This window comes from Macadamia integrifolia, unplaced genomic scaffold (assembly GCF_013358625.1).
Source record: "Macadamia integrifolia cultivar HAES 741 unplaced genomic scaffold, SCU_Mint_v3 scaffold1481, whole genome shotgun sequence".
In the NCBI taxonomy this organism is placed as follows: Eukaryota; Viridiplantae; Streptophyta; class Magnoliopsida; order Proteales; family Proteaceae; genus Macadamia; species Macadamia integrifolia.
The window spans coordinates 82,895-109,776 of NW_024868222.1; the positions used below are offsets into that span (position 1 = coordinate 82,895).

The 26,882-nt window shown below is 39.1% G+C and overlaps 2 pseudogenes; one reads left to right on the forward strand and one right to left on the reverse strand.

Moving 5' to 3' along the window:
* LOC122063861 overlaps nucleotides 1–22,481 on the reverse strand; it is a 35,578-nt pseudogene extending 13,097 nt beyond the window's left edge.
* Nucleotides 22,482–23,793: 1,312 nt separating this feature from the next.
* On the forward strand, nucleotides 23,794–25,322 carry LOC122063858 (annotated as a pseudogene).
* The last annotated feature ends 1,560 nt before the right edge of the window (nucleotides 25,323–26,882 follow it).

Sequence of the window (26,882 nt, forward strand, 5' to 3'; positions counted from 1 at the left end):
ATTTCCTATTTATTTCTGTTTTTTTTTTTTTCAATTCTAGACTGTACTTAGGATTGTAAGGATTCTCTTATCCTAAAAGAGGAAGGTGTCTCTCTACCTCCAAAAGAGATTGAAAAGGTGTCTCTCTGCCTGTAAAGGAGATTTATAAGGATACTCTTATCCGTGAAAAAGATTGTAAAGGTTTTCTTCCCTACCTACCGTACTGAAAGGGAGAACTAGTGGAATACCTTACAAGAGGATTCTTGTAGGGAGTGGACTAGATTCGGATTGAATCGAACCACTGTAAATCTTGTGTTGTGTGATTGTACTTGTTTTATTTATTCCGCATTGTTTTTAACTTGCAGTCACACTTGTGACCTATACATCGAAAAGAGTTAAATTCCACTAGTATAACCTATTCACCCCCTCTAGGTTCTTTCAATTGGTATCAGAGCGGGAGCTCAATTTATTTAAGGCTATATCGTCTTAAAAGTGAGTCAAAGACCATGGCCACATTCCAAAGACCACCAGAAGGCATGAACGCCTCAAGACACCCTTACTTTAATGGAGAGAACTTTTCCTTCTGGAAGTGCAGATTTAAAAACTTTGTGTGTGGTCACAACATTCTTGTATGGAGAGCCATAGAGAATGGACTATACACCATCACCAAAATAGTTGATGGAAAGACAATACCGAAGGATGAAGGGGAATGGATAGCTGAAGACATCACTCTCATCCAGTACAACTTTCGTGCAATCACGCTCCTTCAATGTGCCCTCAATGAACAAGAGTTCAACCAAGTCATAGCATGTAACATAGCTAAAGAGATTTGGGATATGCTTCTTATCACACATGAAGGTACAGTAGAGGTAAAAGAAAGAAAGGTAGACCAACTCATTTCTAATTACGAATCCTTCTTTATGAAAGAAAATGAGTCAATAACTTCTATGTTTACAGGATTTACTGATATTGTGAACAGTTTCAAAGGTTTAGGCAAGACTTATACTAACGCTGAAAAAGTCAGGAAAATCTTAAGAACCTTACCTGCAGCTTGGAGACCTAAGAAAATAGCAGTAGAAGAAGCCAAAGACTTGATGAAAATCTCCTTGGACTACTTGCTTGGATCTCTGCAAACTCATGAAGTAGAGCTGAACACCGACAAACCAAATCCTGAGAACAAAAGAAGAACCATAGCTCAAAAGTCAACTCAAACTATCAAAGAAGTAAGCGATGATGAAGAAGATGAAGAATTCGATATGGAAAAATAAATTTCACTCATCACGAGGAAATCCAACAAGTACCTCAAAAAGAAAGGAAGATTTTAACACAAGAAAAAATCCTACGGAGACAAATCTTATGGGAAAAAAGGTAAATCAAAAATTAAACCCAAGGAAATCTCTTCTAAAGATATAGTCTGTTTTGAGTGCAGAAAGCCTGGACACTTCAGAACCGAATGCCCAAATAAATCAAAGAAGAAGGCTTATGCAGCCACATGGGACTAAAGTGATGAAGAGGAGAAAAGTGAATTTGGAGAAGAAGTCACCAACCTCACCTTGATGGCCATCGGAGATGAAGAACTTGGTATGTCAAACTCGACCTGACATTTTAATAAGGGACTCTAATGAGGAGCTTCAAGAAGCCTTAAAGGCCTTGTATGAAGAAAGTATCAAATTAGAGTCTGATAAAAATAAACTTGAAAAAGAGGTTGACACACTAAATAAGAGAGTGGGGGCACTAACCTCAAAGGTAAGTGAACTGGAGGAAGAAAACTTCAAGTTGAACTCCACCCTCTGCACCTTTACCCAGGGACAAAAGAACCTTGACAATCTTCTTGGATCTCAAAGGAAAGGTCCAAATGAAAGAGAAGGACTGGGTTACAATGGACAAAATCCATCTAGAAATGAAAATCCAAGAAGGGGTGACCAAAGAAACCATCCATCCACCTCTTACATTAAATGTAGTTTCTGTAAAAAACCAGGACACTCCATAAACCAGTGTCACTCCAAGAAAAAGAAGAAACCCAATTCCCAAACTGAGAGACAAAGAGTTAGCTATGCCTACTACTACATGCCCCTAAGAAGGCAATATAAGTCTCAAGAAAACTCTAGGCCTATGCCTAGGTATAGAAAATCCCAACCTCAAAGAGAATACTCTACTAAGAGGCCCCAAAGACAATACCAAGGGTATAAGAACTATCCTCGGGAGACTTATAGACCACAAGGGAAATACCAAAACCAAGGACTCTATATATTTCAAAGATACTATACTCCTTAAAGATCAAATGGATCTTATGAACATCAGAGGGCCCAAAGAAACCCAAAGTCATCCCAAAGGCAGAACCAAAGACCTGAAAAGTACAAAACCATTTGGGTTCTAGTCAAAAAATTTGACACTAACAATGATGGACCCATGAGATTATGCGGACCAATGTATGATTAAATTTTTGCTATAGGTTTTCTTGAAGAATAAGGTGGAATCTGAATGGGTCATCGACAATGGATGCTCCAAACACATGACATCCAATAAGAACCTATTCTCAAGCTTATGGGACTACGATGGGGGATGGGTCTCCTTTAGAGATGACAGCAAAGGAAAAATTGTTGGCATTGGAAAAATAAGACTTGGAGGTATTTCAATCTCAAACGTTTATTTTGTGAAAATTTTGAATTATAATCTCCTAAGTGTAAGTCAGTTATGTAGCATTGGATACAAAGTAGAATTCAATATCTCCTATTATTGCATTAAAGATGCAAATGATAATCTAATACTAAAAGGGTCTAGGAAAAACAACATCTATGTTTGTATGCTTGACGAAGCAAGTTCCTTAAATGCATGCTTGGTTTCTAATCATAGTGAGTCTTCATTATGGCATAGAAGACTTGGACATGTAAATGTCAAGTTGATTCAAACCATTACATCCAAGGATCTTGTGAGGAGCCTCCCTAAAATCAAGTATGAAATAGACAATTTTTGTGATGCTTGTCAAAAAGGCAAACAAACCAAGGTCTCCCACAAGTCAAAGAATATTGTCTCTTCCTCTAGACCATTGGAACTACTTCATTTAGACTTATTTGGACCTATCAATATATCTAGTATGACTGGTAAAAATTATACCTTTGTAATCGTTGATGACTACTCTAGATACACTTGGACTGTTTTTCTGAAAAATAAAAATGATGCCTTCGATGAATTTACAACTCTATGTAATAGACTGCAAAATCAGAAAGGATATACTGTAACCTCTGTGAGGAGTGACCATGGCAGAGAATTTGACTTATATTGTAACAAGCATGGTATTGACCATAACTTCTCCGCTCCTAGTGCCTCAATCTAATGGGGTAGTTGAAAGGAGAAACAGGCCATTACAAGAGACAGCAAGGACTATGTTTAATGAGTATTCTTTGCCTAAGTGCTTTTGGGCTGAAGCGGTAAATACAGCTTGTTATGTACTAAATAGGATAATTCTCAGACCTTTACTTTCTAAAACCCCTTATGAACTATACTTTGGTAAAATACCAAAAGTAGACTACTTTAGAGTTTTTGGGTGTAAATGTTTCATCTTAAACACCAAAAATTATCTTGAAAAATTTGATGCAAAATCTGATGAAGGAATATTCTTAGGATACTCACTCAATAGTAGGGCATATAGAGTTTTTAATAAAAAGTCATTAATGGTTGAAGAATTTATGAATGTACGATTTGATGAATCTTTACCTAATGACTTAAACAAATCTCCTATTGATGATGATGGTATCATAATTGATGAACTTAAGAACAAAGCTAATGATATTTCTCTTGATGATACAAATGATGTTAACATAGAAAAATTAGAAACACTACCTAAGGAAGTCATTCCGCATAGGAATCATCCCTTAGAAAACATCATAAGGGATCTAGATGGAGAAATCCAGACTAGATCTAAAACCCGAGAGGTTTGCAATCACATTGCATTTATCTCAAGGATCAAACCCAAGAACATAGAAGAAGCACTAAAAGACAGTGATTGGATTATAGCTATGCAAGAGGAGCTTCACCAGTTTGAAAGAAGCAAAGTATGGGAACTTGTCCCAAGACCTGACCACCACACCATCATTGGTGCTAAGTGGGTGTTTCGCAATAAATTGGATGAAGATGGGAACATAGTGAGAAACAAAGCAAGACTAGTTACCAAAGAGTATAATCAGCTAGAGGGAATAGACTATGATGAAACCTATGCACCAGTAGCAAGGTTAGAGTCCATTAGAATGCTACTAGCTTTTGCATGCCATAAGGACTTTAAATTATATCAAATGGATGTCAAAAGTGCCTTCTTGAATGGATACATTCAAGAAGAGGTATATGTAGCTCAACCTCCTAGTTTTGAAGACCCTAAGTTTCCAAACCATGTCTATAAACTTGAGAAAGCCCTGTATGGCCTCAAACAATCCCCTAGAGCTTGGTATGAGAGATTGAATACTTTCTTGATAGAAAGTGGCTTCTCAAGGGGGAGGATTGACATAACCCTGTTCGTGAAGAACTTGAAGAATGACATACTCATTGTTCAAATCTATGTATGTGATATCATCTTTGGCTCAACCAACGAGAGAATGTGTACTGATTTCAGTAACAAGATGAGCAATGAATTTGAAATGAGTATGATGGGATTTCTTCCTTGGACTTAAAATAAAACAAACTGATAATGGAATTTTCATAAACCAAAGCAAGTACACCAAGGAGCTGCTAAAGAAATTTGACATTAACAGTCAAAAAATCTTCAGACACTCCGATAAGCTCATCCTTGAAACTAACTAAGGATAAGGATGGCACTTCTAAGGATATAACTAGATATAGAGGCATGATTGGGAGCCTTCTATATCTGACAGCAAGTAGACCTGACATCATGTACACTGTATGTGCATGTGCTCGGTTTCAAGCTAATCCTAAGAAATCTCACCTCACAGCTGTAAAAAGAATTTTTAAATATTTGAAAAGCACATGTGATGTTGGGTTATGGTACCCCAAAAACCAACCCCTTGACTTGGTCAGCTTTTCAGATGCTGACTTCGTAGGCTGCCATATCAACAGAAAAAGTACCAGTGGTACCTGTCACTTTCTCGGCTCTTGCCTTGTATCTTGGTTCAGCAAGAAACAAAACTCCGTTGCTCTATCTACCACTGAAGATGAATATGTTGTAGCTAGTAGATGTTGCACTCAAATCCTTTGGATGAAGCAAACTCTCAAGACCTTGGAGTGAGTTTCGAATCTTGCCCAATCATGTGCGATAACACCAGTGCCATAAACTTGAGTAAAAATCCCATTTTACACTCAAGGGCAAAGCACATTGATATTCGACACCACTTTCTACGAGACACCATTCAAAATGGCGATGTCTCTCTAGAATGCATTGAAACTGAGAAACAACTCGCAAATATATTCACTAAACCACTTGGTGAGGAGCGTTTTAGCTTCCTAAGGAAGGAGCTTGGCATTTGCAACCCATTTGGCTGAATGAATAAACATTCCTTCTTGAATATTCTTTTCCAAAAGCCTAGACTTGAAAAACCCTTTCCACATCCACAATTTTCTAGGTTCTCAGGAAATTTTGGATTCTTCCGGTCGACCACCCCAATATATCGGTCAACCGGCACTGACTGAATAGATTATCGATAGACCGCCTAAAACTTTTGGTCGACCGTCTCTAATTGAAAGGATTACCGATCGACCGCCATAATATACCGGTCAATCGGTGACACCGAAAATTCGATTCTGAACTCTTTTAAAATTGATTTTTTAGAACCATTTTTTCTATTTTTACAACTCTGTTTGGCCTAAAACCCCATTTCGACTCTTCCTCTCCCAAAACCCTAGCTTAGAACTTCTCTCTAACCTAGATCTCTCAAGATCCTTTCCTATCCGTTTCCCAAAACCCTTGCATCTCTTCCCCTCTTACGCCTCCAATCATCATGGACTCTCACCACCCACACAGAGGCAAGAAAACAGTAGCTCAGAAGGGAAAAAGGAAGGCCTCTGACAAAGATATGTGGTTCTCCTCCTCCATTGCTCAAGAATCATGGGATCTCTACATCGCTCGAAACATAGAGCAAGGTAAGACCATCAATTCTGACTCTTTGTCCAGGTATGACATCAAAGACCTGTTTGATGCTTTGGGATGGGGCAACATTCTCAAACTTGATTCCCACTGTTATCCCCACCTTGTCAAAATGTTCTTTTGTAACCTTACTTTCTCTAGTGAAGGTGACAACCTTCTAGTCCATTCCTATGTTAAGGGAGTTCCTATAGATATAGACATCATGATATTAGGAGAAATCCTAGACATTTCTATGGCAGGGGAACTAAAATACTACCAACCCAAGACCTACATAGAACAATTCATGGATGAAGTCATGTGTATTCTAGCATCATGAAGGAATATGCTAATACTCATAAAATTAAGGCTAAGGAACTCACCGATATAGGGAGGATTGTAAATTTCATCATCTCCTACAACATCCTCCCAAAGAGTGGTCATAGAGATGAAGCCTCCCCATTTCATGCTTATCTCACCTACTGTGTTTGCAAGACTGCAACCATTATTAAACTTCCTTACATTCTGCTCAAAACCATGATTATCCATGGTGATAGACTTCAAAAGGGAAATCTTCCCTATGGAAGGATGATTTTCCAAATCCTAGACCACTTTCATGTGGATTTTTCTGATGAATCATTTGACCCGTTTCCTCAAGAGATCAATCTTTCCACTATTCAAAAAATGCATCTTCTTCCCAAGTAGCCCACTAACTCCAAAAAGACTGCTGGTGGACCCAGCCAGCCACAGCAACCAGGAAGTGATGATACATCAGCCTATGCGACCATTGCTGATCTTCAGAAGGTTGGGAACATCATCCTTGCCCAATTGGCGAAGATGGAAAGAAAGCAGAATGAGATTCTCAAGCTCCTACGTAAAGACGAGGAAGATGAAGATGACGGAGAAGAAGACGAAGAGGAGGACATGGAGGATGAGGATGCAGAGGATTAGGATTTATTTTTTTTTAACTTCGTGTTTGTTTTAGTCATTTATGTTACTTTTTTTTTTTTGCTAAAATTCTCTGCGATACGAAGTTGAACTTATGATAATTTTTTATGTGTTATATTTTTCTTTGCCACATACTCAGGGGGAGTATTTTAATTTATTGTGTCATTTTGATTCCCTTTTTGCTGTTGACCAAAGGGGGAGAAAACATCTATCTTTAATTGTTTACTCTTTTTGGAAATGACAGTATCTATTCTTCACCATATCTATCCTTGTTTACTATCCTTGTTTATTTTCTGGCACTAAATTAAATTATCTTATTGAACTTTACACAGTGTTACTATCATTTCTTGTATTTGGTTATATTGCCTGTGTTTGTTTGTCATCACCAAAAAGGGGGAGATTGTTGGGAAACATGTCCACACTCCTTGCTATGTTTTGGTATTAACAAACAAACATACATCTTTAACTTGGTTTGATAAAATGTGATTAGCTTGAAGAAAGTGTAATTAGTTTGAAGAAACACTTAGAAGGTCGAATCAAGACATCAAGGTTTGAACTCATGCAAACATGACCTTGAAGCTTTAAGATATCAAGATCCAAGTTTATAAAGACATTCAAGACCGAAGATGAAGACATCAAGACCCAAGATGAAGACTATAGGATAGAGAATATATTTTGTAATTCGTACACACATTGCATACGCACGCACCTCATGCATTATACTAGAATGACCTTAGGTGGTAGAGTGCAATATGCTCTAGCAAAACTCTGTGAAAATAGATTAACCTGCCTCAAGGGTATTTTGGGCAATCTTAAATTTAGTATCAGGAGATGAAACCTTCATAGAAGTTGTAGGAAATTGAGTCATAATTCCAACGCAATTGATTTCAAGTCAATCCAAGGTTGGACCAAAAGGTTATGGTCAAAATACTGACAACTGGTCAGTATGACAGTATTCTGTCAAAAACAGTCTGTCATGTTGGCGGTCGACCGGCAGAAAGTCTTAGTTGACCGGTGCCTCCCTGAAAAAACTCCAACGGCTAGTTTTTTACCTCAACAGCTCTTTCCGACCAATCGGCTACCGATGGCGGTCGACCGGTGGTCCCAGAATACGACTATTAGAGCCTAATTTCCCGCCTAAAATGCTTCATTAAGTTCACCTATAAATACCCAAGCCGCTCTTAATTAAATATGAATTAAGAAAGAGCTTTAAGAGCATTATTGCAAGCATTCAAGAGTTATTAAGATTACTATATTCCACTTGAGTTGTTCAATTACACCAATCCTAACAAAAGGCTCAAGTCTCAATCCAAGTCTCAATCAAAGTCCTCCACTCTCTTCTGTGCAAGTCAAAGCCATAAGAGAGGACTTTACAAAAGGTGCATCATTTATCTCTCATTCTCATCATTTGCACCACACTTATTTCTGTTTTTTTTTTTTTCAATTCTAGACTGTACTTAGGATCGTAAGGATTCTCTTATCCTAAAAAGAGGAAGGTGTCTTTTTACCTCCAAAAGAGATTGAAAAGATGCCTCTCTACCTGTAAAGGGGATTTTTAAGGATACTCTTATCCGTAAAAAATAAATATTATAAAGGTTTTCTTCCCTACCTATCGTACTGAAAGGGAGAACTAGTGGAATACCTTATAAGAGGATTCTTGTAGGGAGTGGACTAGAGTTGGGTTGAGTCAAACCACTATAAATCTTGCGTTGTGTGATTGTACTTGTTTTATTTATTCCGCATTGTTTTAACTTGTAGTCACACTTGTGACCTATACATTGGAAAGAGTTAAATTCCACTAGTATAACCTATTCATCCCCCTCTAGGTTATTTCTGTGGTTGCCCTCAGACATGCTCAAGGCCTTTCAACAATTTTGATGCATGCCGGAATTCAAGTGTGGGGAGTCAGGTCACTTACCGTCTGGAATCAAAAGGTGTGAATCCCCTTTAGTTAGATAGGCACGCAATGCACGAACATATGGGGTCATCTCTACCCCTTCGGCAATGCGCAGCCATGAGTCAAAATCTAGTCATACTTTCGATCTCCGATCCGGGGCCTATCACAAAAATTCAAATTAGACCGGATTAGGGTATGGGTGTAACACTTGAAATTGGGAAGCAACTACATTCTCTTAGTATGAAGATGGGTTTTAATGATTAATTATTTGTGGGCAGCAATCTTGCTGATATGCCTTCGAAGTGTGGGGCTTTGGCGGATGCTTACCAAATTTTTAGTGAAATGCCATATGAAGATCAGGTTTCATGGACAGTGATGATTGATAGATACACAAAGAATGGTAACTTTGAGGAAGCTTTGTTATCTTTCAGGAAGATGATTCATAAAGGGATCATCGCCAATCAGAGTCTTTTGTAGCACATTAGGTGCCTATGGGGCGCTTATGGATTCCACATTTCGGATGCCTCTTCATTCATGGATTGTGAAAATAGGATTTGAATCAGAGACTTGTGTGGGCAATGCTCTCACAGACATGTACTAAAAAGCAGGGGATATGGAGAGTACATTTCATGTTGATGCGGATCCGAGTTCCAAAAGTCAGAATCGGATCGCTTATGGGTCCACAATTAATAACTAAAACAGTTTTCAAAGAAGTAGGGGTATTATTGTAACTTCCGGCACAACTCTAGCACTTAGAAGAGTTGGAAATAGATAATGGGGTCAAACTAAAATAAAAAATTAGAAGAGGGGGTATTTTGGAATTACTAAAAGAATAGGGGAATATTAGAACATAATTTTGAGGATAGGGGGTTTTTTTATAATTATAAATAACTGTCCTTACATGTAAATTTAGAGAATCAGCTGCCTTAACTCCAAGTGAAGGATCTCACAGGTCAGGCCTAGGCTTGGGCTGAAATTGCAAGTATAGGATCGCATAACCTAGATTTATCAAACCCACCAACATAAACCCAACTGATCAAGTATTAGGTTCAGATTTAACTCCTGGAATCACAAGGGTGGTAGGTATAGGGTCTGGCTAGGGTTGCAGATGTATCTCTCACAGTAGGGATCACTTTTAGACCTGAGATTCAAGGGTTAGGGTTGCCTTGGGTAGGGATTCCTTTGACCAACAGCTTGACCCAAACAACTCATGCACAGCTGAGTACGAAGCGCCTCAGTAGGGCTGCAATTGTCGCCATAATAGGGTAAAGAAAAAACTAGAATACAAAAAGGAAAGTAAGAAGAATATCAGAGAAGCAAAAGGAAACCCAAATAATAAAAAGGAAGAAGAGAATGAAAAGAGAAGGAAGAGAAGAAACTAGAAAATTTAGAGGAAGAAGAAGGGGGGAATCGGCAGCCATGGTTCAAATCCAACAACTCTTAATTAGATTTCTATTCTTCAAAATCTATTCATTACTAGAGTATTACATGGCTTATAAAAGAAAACTTAAACATCAAAATGGTAACTAATTTATAATGGAAACTAATCTAAAATTAGAAGCTAAATAATACCAAAATAAATTGTTTCTAAAACCAAAAGAAAATCAAATCAAAACTAAACTTTTCCTAGATCCATCGCCCAACTGCATCAGCTCCTCGGTCTTGAAAGAATGACTCCATCGAGTTAGGTCGTGCTCCCAAGATACCTTTGTAAGTTTCTCACTGATGAGGTTGCACATATCTCAAAGCAAAAGATGGGAACATAACACCAAGAAGAGGGAGAATAGGCTGACGTGTCACTGAAGCAGAAGTCAGTCGACGATGTGGCATGCCAGATAATACGTGTGACCTCATTAATTATATACAACCTCCTTGCTTCACCTCGATGGTGTTCTATGTGTCATCATAGAGAATGCCTGCATGTCACTACCAAGGTCACCCTAGGAGAATGTCGCAGTGCACCAATGGGGTGACCAAATAGGTGACATGGTGCTTTAATGACCCAAACTATAAGTGTATTCAAACAACTATAGTGGCCTCTTTTCGAGTTGTGGGTCCAAAACCTCGCATGTGAATCTTCTTGAAAAGCTACTTTTGTGGAAGGTTGTGCTCAAACAAATTCAACAGATATGAAGTTCACTTCTACCCTGGTATCAACAACCGTATGAACATCAGTAGGTTCAGAACCGTGTAGAAGAGTACCCTCTGTCTAAAGGGAGGAGCCTTGTCAACTACTCTGTTTGAAAAGGATAAAAGACTAACTGATTGAGCTTTTACATCCTCATCACCATAGTCGAACATATCATCTTCCTCGAGGGGATAAGGATATAAAGAAGATTCATCTTCACTTTTCTTAATTGGTTGCTTCTCTGCTATATTCATAGAATGAGTCCTATTGGGACACTTGTAGGAGTAGTGACCCTTTTTTCCACAACTATGGCATCTGATGTTCTTCACCCCATCACTGTCCTTGATGAACTCTAACCTTTTTTCTTTAACTTTGCGAGATTCAGGCTTCTTTTCCTCCATACGTGGTGAAGGTCTATAAACTGAAGAAGTCTTGAGCATACCATTCTAATAAATGGATTTCTCTTCAGCTGCCTTATCATGAGCCGCTGTCACATAAACAGACCTGAAATTAGTGTTAGTCAACTCAAGTCAAATCTCAGTACTTAGCCCACTGATATATCACATCACCCAATGCTGGTCTATTTTCTGAAGTCAATACCTTGAAGACAGTTATGGAATTCTAAGGTGTAGGAATCCACATCTTTGTTCCCTTGTTGCCTAGTGATTGTGAGTGAAGTTGGTGAGAGGTTAGAGTTCAAATCTTAAGAGTTTTAAAAAAGGGGTGATGAAGCTAATTTAATATCTATTAGGGCTTATTTTGGTAGAAATAAGCTTTGAGATGGGTTATATATGTGTTGGGCCTTTAGTTTCAAGTGTTTCTTTTATAATGGGCCACTTTTATAGGCCCATAATATGGGTATGGGTTAGGATTACGGGATTAGTCAAGTAAGAGTTTTTATTTCTTTACGCTACTTATTTTTAAGTGTTTTAATTAGACTAGGTTAGAAATTTATAAGTCCACTCATTTTTTGAGTCTATTTCCTTTGTTATTGCATTTCCTAGTCAATTTAGGTGTTCTATTGGTATAGGATTGGGTTAGGCCTTTCCTTTTTAGTATCTAATGTTATTTTTGAGTCTTCTATATAAGTTTATAAGAGGGCCAAGCATTGTACACTAATTTTGCTATTAAAAATTTCTATTGTTGCTGCTCAAGTTCATGTGTAAAGACTTCCTTGTGTTTGGTCAAGGTGACAAAACCGATGTTTGATCCAATTGATTAAATCTTCTCTACAAGCTATTGTGTTATCTTATTACTACTGTGGGTTCTTCTCTCTATTCAATTTCTATTTCTACCATCGACAAGTATAATTTTTCAAGTTCTTCACCTAAGATTCTTTTTTCTAGAAGGTTGGATATAGGGTGTTTTCTAGATTAAGAAATTCAGCCATCCGATCGATCTGAAATTTTGGACACATGTTAATCATCCCTAGATTAGAACTTGATTCAAATCTACAATAATTCTGAAAGATGGATCGTGAGATATTTTATTATTTTTTATTCTACCCTTGCATATTAATGAAATCTGAAATTTTGAGATCTGAATTTGTATTTTGTTAATTACTTTTGATCTAGCTGTCAGATCGTGATTATCTTTTAGGGTTAGTAAAGCTACCCTAAGGGATGTTACAACCCAAATTTGAGGAGCATCTAACCTACGGATGAGAGTAAATTCAGATTTATATCTAATTAATTTTTCATCAATCAGCCAATCATTCTCATGTTCTTAAGGATGATAACACATGTCAAGGGGGATTGATTCCTAGAGTTTGACCTCCGTTTGAGAGGGCTGACTTTTGACTTCAGTTGACTTTTAGGAAAAGTGGGGTATTGAGTTACTTTTGAATTAGGCAAATAAGATTTCCACTGGTTGTGGCTCTCATGAGGTTGTCCCTCCTCTTTATGTTAATTTGACTTTATTTTTATTTTTTTTTCAGTTCCAAAATTTCCCCTTCCATCTTGTATGTTACCTATCCCTTTGGTTCCCTTTTCTTAAGGTTTTTAACTTTTAACTATTTGTGGGATTGCTTTTTTTTTTTTTAACAATAGGGGAAGGGGGGATGATAGGAGAGGGGGGGAATACATGTGATAGGAGTTGATCCCTAGACCACAAACCTGGTGCCTGCTCTATAAGCAAAGGCTACAACCAATACTGTTACACCTGTGCCCTGACTCGGTCTAATTTGAACTGTTGTGATAGGTCTTGGACCGAAGATCAGAAGCATCCCCAAGTGTTCGTGCATTGCGTGCCAGTCTAATTGGAGGGGATTCGTACCTTTCGATCCTAGATGCTAAGTGACCCAACTCCTCACACAAAAGTCCAGGCACGTATCGAAGTTGTCAAAAGGCCTTGAGCATGGCCGAGGGCAACCACCCGTGCAAGACCAGCCATGGGACAGAAAGCAGTCAAGATAGCACCAAAAATATGCCAACGGATCCACTGGGCCTGAATCCGATGGCTGTTTTCAGTGAACATAATAGGCTACTGTCATGGTGTCGATGCCCCTGGGTCCCACCACTCGCATCGTAAACAATCTCGGATGATCCCAAATCATCTCCCACACTTTACTCATGACATGAACGCATTTTGAACCTAAGTGGACCGGTTCTCGGGCTTCAAAAGTCATAATAACCCGATTGGTCCAAATAGGCTTACCTTGGTGCCGCCTGCCGTCAAGTTGTCCGTATCGCTGCCGGAGGTAAGTACACTACTTCCACCACTCTCTCTCTTCATTTGACCTAGACAAAGCTAGGTATCTATGGAATCTTAGTGTCCATACCATGTTAAGGTTGTAGAATGAGTGTTCTACCCTCCCGGTGTTGTTTTCGAGCTCAAACCAAGCCCGGTGAGCTCCGACAACATGTATTGCCAAAAGACTAACTAGGGTTTCGATCTTTCAATTGATGTATCTCCCGAATGGCTCAGTAGAATTGGGATTTTATTGTCTTAGAATGATGCTGGGAACATCCTTTACAAACTCCATGGAATAAATCTCGGTGATCGGGCCCGAGCCAGGAAGCCCCAAAATGAGTGGACTATCTTGAACCACCATTGGAAATAGCCAACCGCATCCACTGGGTCTAGTTTCGATGGCATATTTTTGGTGGACCACTGAGCCTTAGGAGCTCTGTGTCAGTTCCACTGGAAACAGGACTGATATTTCTGGTAGAAATTCCCTATTTTTGGTGGGTGTTTTTGATGACATTACTATCACTGATGGATTTTTCCTGTACCTTTTGAGGGTGATCCATATGGGTCCCTCCTGATATTTTTGACATGTACTGATGTATGATTGTCCTTATGTCTAGAATAGTAATGCGTACGAACCTCAAGATCGAAACTGAGTGGATTGATCGGTGGACTTATCTGAACCCTAACACAAGTAGAGATCAACAAGGTGAGGGATGGTTGTTTTATTTTGGATTGTTTAATTATTATAGAATTATTCACATGCATAGATTTAATATGCTTAATTATATTACTCATATGATGATGGTGATTATCATATGTTACATTCTTATGGCTTTCATATGAGCTGTTCATTTTTATGTATGATGGGATCAGGTGTGCCCGATGTGATACCGGTACCATGATCGCCGTGTGTTTGGTTATGTGTGTGAGGCCGAATTTGGCATAGCTGAGGTGGTACCAGTGCCATGATTTTCGTGTGTATGTTGCTTCATGCATTGATTATGTGCATTAGAGTTAGTTATAGTCATGGGTTACACCTTATGGCCAAGGTCTCTCTAGTATTGTGTACCCTGGGACTGCATTTGGAAATAGATACGCTTCGTGGCTGATGATTGGTACCGTTGTCATATACCCCATACTCAACTGTGATCTGTATGCTAGATTAGGTAAATAGCCTCGAGTTTCACTTTATGGCCAAGGTCTCGCTGGTATCATGTACCTGGGACTGTATTTGAAGATGGATTATACTTTGTGGCCGAGGTCTTACCGGTATCGTATAATTCATATTAACTGTATCATTATGAAGGTATATAACATATATGTGGTCAGGTATCACTCCCTATGCTACGAACCCTTGCCAATAGGGGTTGAGGTGTTGGATAACTCATTGCAGTATCTTCGATGTGCCTTTCTGGAATGCCACACCCGCAATATGATATGATTGTTGCTGGAGGCGAGAACCTGTCCAGCGTGGCTGATGTGTTATCGGTGTCGTGACTGCCAGGAGGGGGTTATCAGGGGTTTGCTAGGTGACCCATGGATGCATACAGGGATCGATAGGCTTCTATTCACGACTAGAGTTTGTATCCTTGCACAGTCGATGGCAGTTCTAAGAGGAAGGATACAGCCTAATGCGTCGTAGTTATCAAACTTAGTTTGTATTGTTAGGTGGATAATAAATAAATGAACTGCATCATGAGAATCATAGACTGTGTTTAATTTTCGCTATCATGCATCATGAATTATTATTACTACTGTCTTGCTTGGATGTGCTTGACCCACCCCTCACTGATCGAGTTGAAAAGCCACCCCACGTATACACACTTTTTAGATGATGATGTAGGTACAGTCGTGCCTGTGGCTAGTGACTCTTTTTCCTCCAGACCTGTGTACGAAGTGAGTGACTCGTGGATTCTGGAAGTGGAGTAGCATGACCAGGACTGTGCTTGTGACTATTGTGCATACGTGGCACCATGAGGTGTTTGGTGTATTTTTGATTTTGTTGATACAGGTTTGTGAATATTATGTTTTAAACTTGACATATGTAAGTCTTGAAGGATTCAAAACAGAATAACTTGGTTAACGATATTATGTTTATCATTAGATAATTTTTCCATTTATATCTGATGATTTCGCTATTATACACTAATTCTGCTACTTTTGGTTGGTTGTGATGTGAGATTGTGAAATGTTAAGGTACTACTATCAGTGATCCTGGTAGGTTTGTAAGATAGGTACGTGTCTTACTCACACCATCGGTATTCCTAATGGTAAGTTGGGTCTACTGAAATCGGGGTGTGACAAGTACACTATGCACTAGATTCACTACGGCATTGCCATTACACATTTCAATTAAGTTATTCATTAGTTGGGAGGCTCCATAGCAAAACCGAATAGGGTTCAAGTTCCACATCGACCAAATTTGTCTAGCCCTAGCCAGTAGATTTTTAGGAGGGCCAAATGTCACAAGACATGGTTTAAAAAAAAAAAAATCCATTGGCCACTTCAGATGAAAAGCACTCTGATAGTTCAATCCGAGTAAAGGAACAATTGTCTTGTAAATCAAAAAAAAAAAAAAATGTAAGGCTCCTAAAATTTCTAGTCGATTGGATGGTGGGGGAATGAGATCAGGAGAAATGAAGAAAGAATGATGAAAAACAAAGCTTATGTCTATTTTAACCATGGTATCATATCGTATTAGTCGGATTGGCATATACATACTAGTAACTGATTCCTAATTTAATTCATTGACCAGCTTTAAGATCAGTAAAGCATTGGTATAGAACACGACCAATTCCAATAAAGATTTGCCAATACATGTGATCCAATACCAATTTCCAAAGCCAAAATGTATTTTTTTTTAGGGGAAATTATGTTTAAAATTTATTAGATGCAAGAAATCTGGTGTTAGATTTTTTTTTTCTTTTCTTTTGTTATTAATGCATTTTCGTTTCCCCCTTTAGGAATTATAGAATGTCAATTGCCATCTTAATGCCCCCTTCCCCCACAGACAACTAATATATGTTCTAATTGAAAAATCATTAATTAAATATTACATAAAAAAAATAGACAAACCTTGTGATATTCTAGTAAATCGTTGATCTGATTTGTGCATACATCATTTATATCATTGATAAACTAAAATTGAAAGATCATTATCACTTGTACAAATTAAAATATTTAGTAACTGAACCGAGCAATGATTTCTTGACCAAACAATAATAAAATTGAGCAATAATTTAGGAAGGGTTAAACAAGAATAGAAAATACCTTGAAATTATAATGCAAAAGAGGTGATCTTTGTATGGGAAACTCCCACATCAGAAATAAACGCAATGCACCAATAACTATTGGCCAGGGTCTTTACTGTTAGATTTGAAATGAAAACCTTAAAAGGGTCTTTTCTGTTAGATTTGTTTCAGAATTTATAGAAAGTCAGAATTCTCCTACTTGGCTTTCTTGGAGAGAGAGAGAGAGAGAGAGAGAGAGAGAGAGAGAGAGAATAAAAATATTGTAACTGGGTTTTGCTCATCTCTTCTGAAACCTAGTTACTATGGCTAGGGCCACTTATACTTAAATGGGGTTTTGCTTAAGAGAGAGAGAGAGAGAGAGAGAGAGAGAGAGAGGAAAAAGTAAGCACGTATGTACTTACTGTCTCTGACCACAAGATAAGGGCGTGCATTATGGTTGCAGAGGTCAAAATAGACTTCCATCCGTGAATTCCCACTGCCAACCACCAAAATTCTCTTTCCATCAAAAGTCTAACTGTTCTTATGTTGACTGGTGTGTACTTTAGGGCCATTAAAAAGCCCCAGACCCATTAACCTTGCACAATATTGCCCTCTTTTGCTCATGGGCCTCAAAGCTTTAAAAAGCGTTGTGACATGTTAAGGAAGCTAGAGGTTATTAACTCCAGGAATCTCTCCCTAGACGATGTGGGACTAAAGTTTGTACACCCTCACCGATCTCTCAAATCCCTTGGTACTTGCCATATCCTTGGTGGGGACACCTCACCGATCTCCCAGGTGGCTTTGGTACTTTCTGTATTCTTAGGTCATCACAAACTGAGTCGTCCCTTCAATCTCTGGCACCACTGCCTCTGCATTCTCTCTAGTAGCCACCACCAACCACTAGAAGACATACTTTGTCTCCTCCTCCTTCAAACCCATAGTCTTGACCCTCCAAAACCTAAGGCTGTGATCATACTCTACGTTCTGCACAGTCTTATTGAACACGGGCTTTAAATCAAACAACTTGGCATAGGATTCCAAGTAATCCAAGAACTGCTCTTTTGTTGGATAAGTAGGGAAACCGGCAGGGAATGGCATAAGGGGAAGCTCACAGAATTGTTTAGGGAGATGGAGCAGAAGGCAATCGTAAGTCTTGAGCTGCCAAAGAGAAGCTAGGATGGTGACACCAACTGAGATTATTGGTATTTGCAGGTACTATGCCGCTGGTTTTGGTAAAGTATTTCAACAAATAAAAAAAAAAGAAAAAAAAAAAGAAGAAGAAGAGAGAAGAAAATAGATGGAGAGGGGGCTGGTGGTTTCAGGTTTTGAAGGAAGAAAAGAAGGAGAAGGATAAGGGGTTCGGTGGTTAAGTTCAGCCAAGGCAAGAAAAGGGTTGAAGAAGAGGAGAGAAGAAGAGGAGTTGGGAGATGGTTCGGCCTAGGGGTGAAAGTTTCGCCCTGACAACCCGAACCCACCCTGAGCCCAAACAAGGCTTGGGCCAAGTTTTTTGACCCTGAGGGCAGGTTAGGGTTGAAAAAACCCATCCCTGGTTCAGGGTAGGGTCGGCTTAGGTTGAGTTCTAGACCTGGCCCGAAATTAACCTTGCAGTTTAGGGCTTTTGTTTCTATTAAGGAAAAAAAAAAAAAAAAAGACTGTCCGTTGTTGCTATACACCAAATCAGTTCCAATCCTTGTCTTAATTCATCTAAAATTACAAATGAATGCACTTTAGGCTCTGTTTGTTTTGGCAGAAAATTTTACAAGTTGACAAAATTTTCAATGTTTGTTTCAAGGAGGTAAAATATGTTGTAAAATGTTATCGTAAAATTTTCTAATATTTTTTTGACATTTATTTTTCATAGGAAAATCATTTAAAATAATTAACAAGATGCCATTGTAACGAATTTGAATTATACAACACAAATTATATGCTAATAATTAACCATAAACCTAATACGAAATGCTTTTCATCTATGTAAAAGTCAATCTAGATATTGTCATGTGCACCTAGAAGCAGTAATCTCTTCAGTGCCCCAACACTTGATAGAAATTGATAATAATATATGAATATCTATGACACCCCACTCCCGGCAGTCCCAACTTACCATTAGGAATACTGACGGTGTGAGTAAGACACGTACCTGTCTTACAAACCTACTAGGATCTCTGATAGCAGTACCTTAACATTTTCACAATCTCACATCACAAACCAATAGAAGGAGCAGAATTAGAGTATAGTAGTGAAATTAATAAATAAAATGGAAAAATATCTAATGGTAAAATAATAGCAATAATTGAGTCTGTTACATTCATCCATGACATATACTATAATCTCAAGAAAATATACAATCCACAACTATATCCAAAAAAATATCCCAATATAATGTACAATCTCACAGTGCGGTGTAAGCATAGTGGTCGTAAGCACAGTTCTGATCGTGCTCCTCCGCTTCTGCCATCCACCAGTCACTGACACCATACTCTGACCCAGAAGATACTGGATCACCCATCATTGGCACCATTGTACCTGCATCATCATTTAAAAAGGGGTGTATACGTGGGGTGAGCTTTTCAACTCACTCAGTGAGGGGTGGGGCAAGCACATCCAAGCAAGATAATAGCAGTAATAATTTATAATGCATGATTTTGAAAATTAAACACATAGTCCATGATGCTCGTGATGCAGTTCTTTTGTTTATTATCCACCTAACAATATAAACTAAGTTTGGTAAATGCTACTACGGCGCATTAGGTTATATCCCTCGTCTCAGAAACGTTATCGACTACGTAGCGATACAAACCCTAGCCATGATTAGAAGCCTGCCAGTCCCCGTATGCATCTATGGGTCACTCAGTAAACCCCTGATAACATCCTCCTGGCAGTCATGGCACCGGTAACACATCAGCCACACCGGACAGGTTCCCACCTCCGGCAACAATCACATTGTACCACGGGAGTGGCACTTCGGGAAGGCTCATCAAACATACCACAATGGGTTATCAAACACCTCAACCCATGTTGGCAAGGGTACATAGCATAGAGAGTGATACCTAACCACATATATACTACATGCCTTCATAATGATACAGTTATTATGGATTACACGATACCGGAGAGACCTCGGGCACAAAGTGTAACCCATCTCCAAATACAGTCCTGTGTACACGATACAAGAGAGACCTTGGCTACAAGTGAAACCCAAGACCGTTTACCTAATCTAGCATGCAATAGCAGTTGAGTATGGACTACGTTACACCGGCAAGACCTAGGCCACGAAGCGTGTCCATTTCTAAATGCAGTCCCAGGGTACACAATACTAGCGAGACCTTGGCCACAAAGTGTAACCATGACTACAACTAACTCTAATGAACATAATCAATGCATGAATGCAACATATATATGGTAATCATGGCACCGGTACCACCTCGGCCACTCCAGATCCCGTCATACATTCCATACAATTCATATCATGATTGTAAAATGATAACTTCATATAATTCTAAACATGTGAGTAATTTAATAAATAATAAACATTTCAAATATAAACACAATCCATCCCTCACTTGTTTTACGATCGATCATGTTTGGGTTCAAGTACAGCCATCGATCGATCAATTTAATTCAGGCTTCAGGGCACGTGCACGTCACTGTCCTAGACACAAGGGAATTGTACATCAGTATGCATCGGAAACAGTGGGAGCGACCCACATAGGTCACCCCCAAAGTGTACAGACAATGTCTCCCAATAACAGTAATGTCACCAGAAATAGGGCATTTCCACCAGAAACATCAGACCTGTTTTCGGTGGAGGTAACAAAGAGCATGTAAAGCTCACATGTTCATTAGAAATATGCCACCGAAAACAGACCCAGTGGATCTGGTGGACTATTTTCAGTGGAGGAACAGGGCAATCCAACCAATTTGGGGCCTTCCGGCTCCGGCTTGATTACTGGGATTTGTTCCGTGGAGTTTGAAGAGGATGTCCCTAGCATCATTCTAAGCCAAGAAAATTATATTTCCACCTAGCCATTTGGGAGATATGTCGATCGAACGATCAAAAACTTAGTTGGTCTTTTGGCATTACATGTTATCGGAGCTCACCGGGCTTGGTTCAAGCTCGACAACAACACCGGGAGGGTAGAATACCCATCCTGCAATCCTAACATGGGGTGTACACCAAGATTCCATCCATTCCTAACTTTGTCTAGGTCGAAATGAAGAGAAAGAGTAGTATGGGAGGTTATGCCTACCTCTAGCAGCGATTTCGGCAACAAGGCGGCAGCCGGCACCAAGGTAGGCCTTCAATCCCCTTCTCCTTCCTCTTCTTCTTCTTCCTCTCCTCTTTCTCTCCTCTCCAACATTGGGCATAAGGGAAATGAGGAAATGAATCCTCATTTCCCAACTTATAACTTAAGTTGGGCCTAAGGGTCTGTTTAGCTTGGGCCTCTTTTGAACCAATCGGGTTAAAATGAGTTTCAGGACACGAGGACCCACACATTTAGGTCCATAAGGTGTTCACATCAAGAGGAAGGTGTGAAGGATATTTGGGATCATCTGGTACCATTTACGATGCTAGTGGTGGGACCCACGGGCATCGAAACCTTGACAGCAGCTAGTGGATCCACCAGAAACAGGCACCGGATTCATGCCCAGACTGCTTCCGGTGGCTTGTTTCCGGTGGTCAAGACAGCCTTCTATATTGATAGCTTGCTGTCCCAGGGTTGGTCTCGCATGGGTGGTTGCCCTCAGACATGCCCAAGGCTTTTCGACATTATGATGCATACCGGAAATCAAGTGTGGGGAGTCGGGTCACTTACCGTTTGGGATCGGAAGGTATGAATCCCCTCCAGTTAGATAGGCATGATATGCATGAACATGTGGGGTCATCTCTACCCCTTCGGTATTGCGCAGCCAAGAGCCAAACCAGGTTGTACTTCCAATCTCCGATCCGAGGCCTATCACAATAGTTCAAATTTGATCGGATTAGGGCACGGGTGTATAAACCTCAGACAAGTGCAAAATTTTTACAACAAAGTATTTGTAAGATTGTCAACCACCCTATTGCACTGAGTGTAGATCTTTCATTGGCATAACACAGTTGACCCCAACATTCTATTTCCAAATGGACATAATACTGTTGACCCCTGCATTCTTGTTCCAAATTATCCAAGATCTTAGGGGAATGGAGCTCTTCAACAAAAGCCAGTTGAAATGGGTAGGAGATACTCAACTAGCTAGGCAATACCTAGTATAACATCCACTGAACTATAGTTTTAGCCAATGTTACATTGTTACCCAAACTCTTCATGTATAGTTAGTTAGTAACTGTGCCAACACTACAGAACATGATTATGGGTACAGAATATATGTACAACACAAATCCCAGTAGGACACTTGGACATAACCCTCCTTTTGACACATTTCAGCTGAAGGCTTGTCCCCATACCCATTATTGCATACATGTTTTTATATCCTAAGTTCAAAAATTCAGGTCAATCCAACTCCTCATCACTTACATGTAACTGATCCAGTACCCAAACCCATGTAACAATGGTTCTAGTAATACAGCCGGTTTACCAAACACAATGTTTTTAAATATAGATGGAGTAGGAAAAAATGATATATAATTGAGCTAATAGTAAACAGTTGGCACACAATAATTTGATTGTTCTAAATTCTAAATTATAAACTCACCAACATAATGAAGAACTAGTTTACATTGGTGAAGTTCATCAGAGCATGTTGTCTAGATATATCAATGACCGGGGAGGTGCTAATCGACCAACAAAAGATACAGATATGTCATGGTTTCTTCCAAAGCAAAAATTAACCCTCACCCAGTCTCTTCTTTCTTGAATAAAATAAGAAGGTTGTGGCAGTGGCTGGTGCCTTAGGACTTAAGAATTTCTTAGAATAAAATCCAGTTTCATGATTAATGGCCATCCAACACTGGGATTTCAAGAGATAGAGAGAGAGGGAGAGCTTATATACCTACAAGTGAGGTTACATACAACCAGATAAACCCTTTTATTTAACATTCAAAATAAAAATAAAAAACCCTAATGAGGAATGAACGTGAAACTTTATTCTAATGGACAAGCTTATGCCCAACAATTTTAATCCTCAACTAGAAATATCATGATTTTACACCCAAAAATATATATATATATATATATATTTTTTTTTAAATATCATGCACATCATGTGACTTAGACATGCCAGAAAGGATTTTTTTTTTTTTTCAACATGCCAGTTAGGTTTCAAAAACCAATATAAATATTTTAGTTTATTTACTAAAATACCCTTGTCAGATACATATTATTGTTGTCACGCTTTTGACATGTTGCATTTACAATGGTAGTGGACATTCTTCTCCTTATCTCATAGTGGACCTACACAAGCCTCAGCCCAAGCCCAACTCGGGCTTGGAGAAAAACCTCTGCCCGACTCATATCATCTGCATTTGGTGGACCTATGACAACAGTTCTGTTCCCTTAAATACCAAAAAGAATACACATTAAGTTCTGTAACCAGAGAAAAAAAAAACACATAAACTTGGTGGGGCTGTGGGGACCCAACAAGCAGCTATGGAGCATCTCATTCTAATCCCATCTGATCTGTAAGGCTAAGACCCTGTACCTTTTGCTTACCATTCCTTGCTTTTCTCAAAAAAGAATTTCATTTTTCAGCTTTTTTTTTGTAAGCTAAGCCCTCTCTTTTTTTATAAAGAAGCTGAGCCCTCTTAAAGCTCCTTTATTCTTATTCTTTATGGGTAGTACACACCTATCAAAGCCTTCACTTGACTTCAAAGTTTTGGACTCAGACGCACTATCCCTCTCTCTTCCACAAGAGAGATATGGACAGGCATGTAATGACCTCAACTTGATCAGTTACTATATCTCAAAGAAAGCTTCCTTCCATCCATCTAACTTCCAAGAGAATAAGAATAACACAAAAAGCTAGAAGGTAGAAGATAGAACAAGAGCTTCAAGAATGGAAGAATTCGAATACCACGAGCTCCGAGCGGCGACCAACGACTTCTCCCTCTCGGCGCTTATCAGAAAAGGAAGCCATGGATGTGTCTACAAAGGTGTATTAGGTGATGGCAAGCTCGTCGCCATTAAGAAGCCTTCGATCGGTCTTCAAATCCTTCAAGACAACTCCAAACTAGATAACGAGATTTAGGTTCTTTCTTCTCTACATAGAAGCCCTTACCTTATAAACCTGGTTGGAGTGAGTCATGAAGGTTTGACTCAGAAGAAACTCCTTTTTATGGAGTTCATGCCTGATGGATCTCTTCATGACTCGCTCCACAACCTGTCTACCCCTCCAAAGTTGGTTGAAACGCTTACACATGGCTTTACAAGTCGCCCGAGCCATGTAGACACTCCATGAGTCCAGGCTCTCTATCATTCATAGGGACATCAAGTCAGCCAACATTTTGTTCGATTGCAATTACAATGCCAAGTTGGCCGATTTCGGCCTAGCGGTTAGGCAAAGAGAGTCAACTCAGAGAGTTCACTCACCGAGTCAACCCGCTACTACAATTAGTTATTTAGACCCTTGTTACACTATCTCAGGAAAACTAAGTACAAGAACTAATGTCTTCAACTCTGGGGTTGTATTACTAGAAATCATAAGCTGTAGGCGCGCAATTGAAGCCGGGCGAGATCCAACTTCTATCGTTAATTGGGCATTGCCATTGATCAATGGAAATCAAGGAGGTCTCGAGGTATATGATACAATGATCGCATTGCCCAGCAACATGGAGGGCAAGATACGTTGTGTCCTCAACATTGCGGCATGTTGTGTATCATCCAATGAAGAGTGTCATCCTTCAATGGCAGAAATAGTTTGAGAATTAGAGACTTGCGTGGTAAGACAAATTCAATATCCAGTGTGGTGGAGCCTTCTCGAAAGCGTTCTTTCACGGCAAAAGCGGAGAACAACGACTTGAACGACCACGATAATATGCACAACACATCAAGCAGACGTTCAAGTGGATCATTCAAGAGGGAGGATGTTGGTACAAGAGGTTTTAGCTGAAGTGTCCTTCAATTAAAGCACGAAAACTCAGCTCGGAATCGTCCGAGTCAGAATGAACTCTAAGAAGGAAAACAACATGACAACCTGCATGCACACGCAAGAGGCAATCCAAACAGAAGAATACCGAAAGTAGGCAGAGAGCATAACTATTATTCCACATAAATCTTTGTTTAATGGGCTTTGCCATTATAGGCTGCTACTCACTTTTTTTTTTCTTTGAGATTAGCGATTCTATCTCTGAATGTATGATTGTATAATACAGTATAGAAAATAAAGAAACTGAAAGGGAAGAATTGGGGAACGACCCAAGAAGAAAATGAAGAAATTCTTTGTCCCCTGCACGAGATCTTTGGATATTGAGCTTATGATATGGGCAAAACTTATAATAAATTGACATAGATTAAAGAAAAAAAAATGCAAACATTATCCATATCTCCGACGATTTGTATCGGTCGAATTTGAATCGATATCATATTAAACACCAACATTGATACAATGTTAATACCCTATTGATGAAACAACAATCCATTCATGCTTATATTGTATCGGTATTATATCGGTTTTAAAGGTGACTTGATATCCAATTTGATATTATGCATTTTGTTATTTTTTATTTTTTTTATATCAACAAAATTTCTTCTCTAGCTTGCAGATGAGTTATTGAAAGAAGCGGACTTTTGGAAACAAAAATCAAGGATCCTTTGGCTAAATAGTGGTGAGCTGAATACCTCTTTCTTCCATGCTTCAACTGTCCAACGCAGGCATTTTAACAAAATTCTAAAAATCAAGATGGCCAATGGTTTTTGGACTACATCTCAGTCTGAAATAGAGCATGAGATTATCTCTCATTTTCAACAAACTTACACTTCGGAAGGCCTTGATATGGACTCACTACAACATGCTCTTAATTACATCACCCATATTGTTACAGAAGATATGAACATAACGCTATGCAAATAGCCTGACCTTGATGAGGTTAAGAAAGCGCTGTTCGCAATGAAGCCAAGAAAATCCCCAGGTATTGATGGTCTCCCTTCTACATTTTTTTAGCATTTTTGGAATCTAACATACCATGACCTTTATGGTTTTGTTTGTGAGTTCTTTTGCTCTAAGACCTTCCCCCTTAATTCAACAAAACTATTATTTGCCTAATTTCGAAGAATAATTGACCAGAATTGGTGGAAGATTTTAGACCAATTATCCTTTGCGGTGTGACAACTAAAATTATCTCAAAAATTATGGCAACTCGGCTCCAAGATTTTCTCTCATTGATCATCGACCCTCCCCAGTCTGCTTTCGTTCCTAGTAGATCTATATCATAAAATATATTTATAGCTCATGAGCTATATCACTACATCCGGGGTAAGAAAAAAAGGAAAAAAAAGCTTCTTGACCTTAAAGCTCGATATTAGGAAAGCATATGATAGGGTTGAGTGGCAATTTATAAAGCATATTCTTCTTCGACAGGGTTTTTGTTCATCTTGGGTTCAAATGGTCATGGCAGGCATTAGATCGGTTTCTTTCAGTTTCCTTATCAATTGCTCTCTCCGTGGCAATATCACTCCCTCTCGTGGAATTAGATAATGAGACCCCCTTTCCCCGGCTATTTTCATGATCTGCACTCAAGCCTTGTGTTCTATACTATCCAATGCTCAAAGTAATGGGCTTGTGAAGGGAATAAAGGTTAGAGACAGAGCTTCCCCAGTGTCTCACTTATTGTTTGCGGACGATTATGTTCTATTTTCTGAGATTCAACTTAATCAGGCTCATAATTTCAAAGGATGCCTTGATCTCTTCTATAAGGCAAGTGGGCAGTCGATCAACAAGCAGAAATCTACTCTTACCTTCAGCCCCAATGCCCCATCGCGATTTAAAAGGTGGTTTTCTTGCATTTTGGGC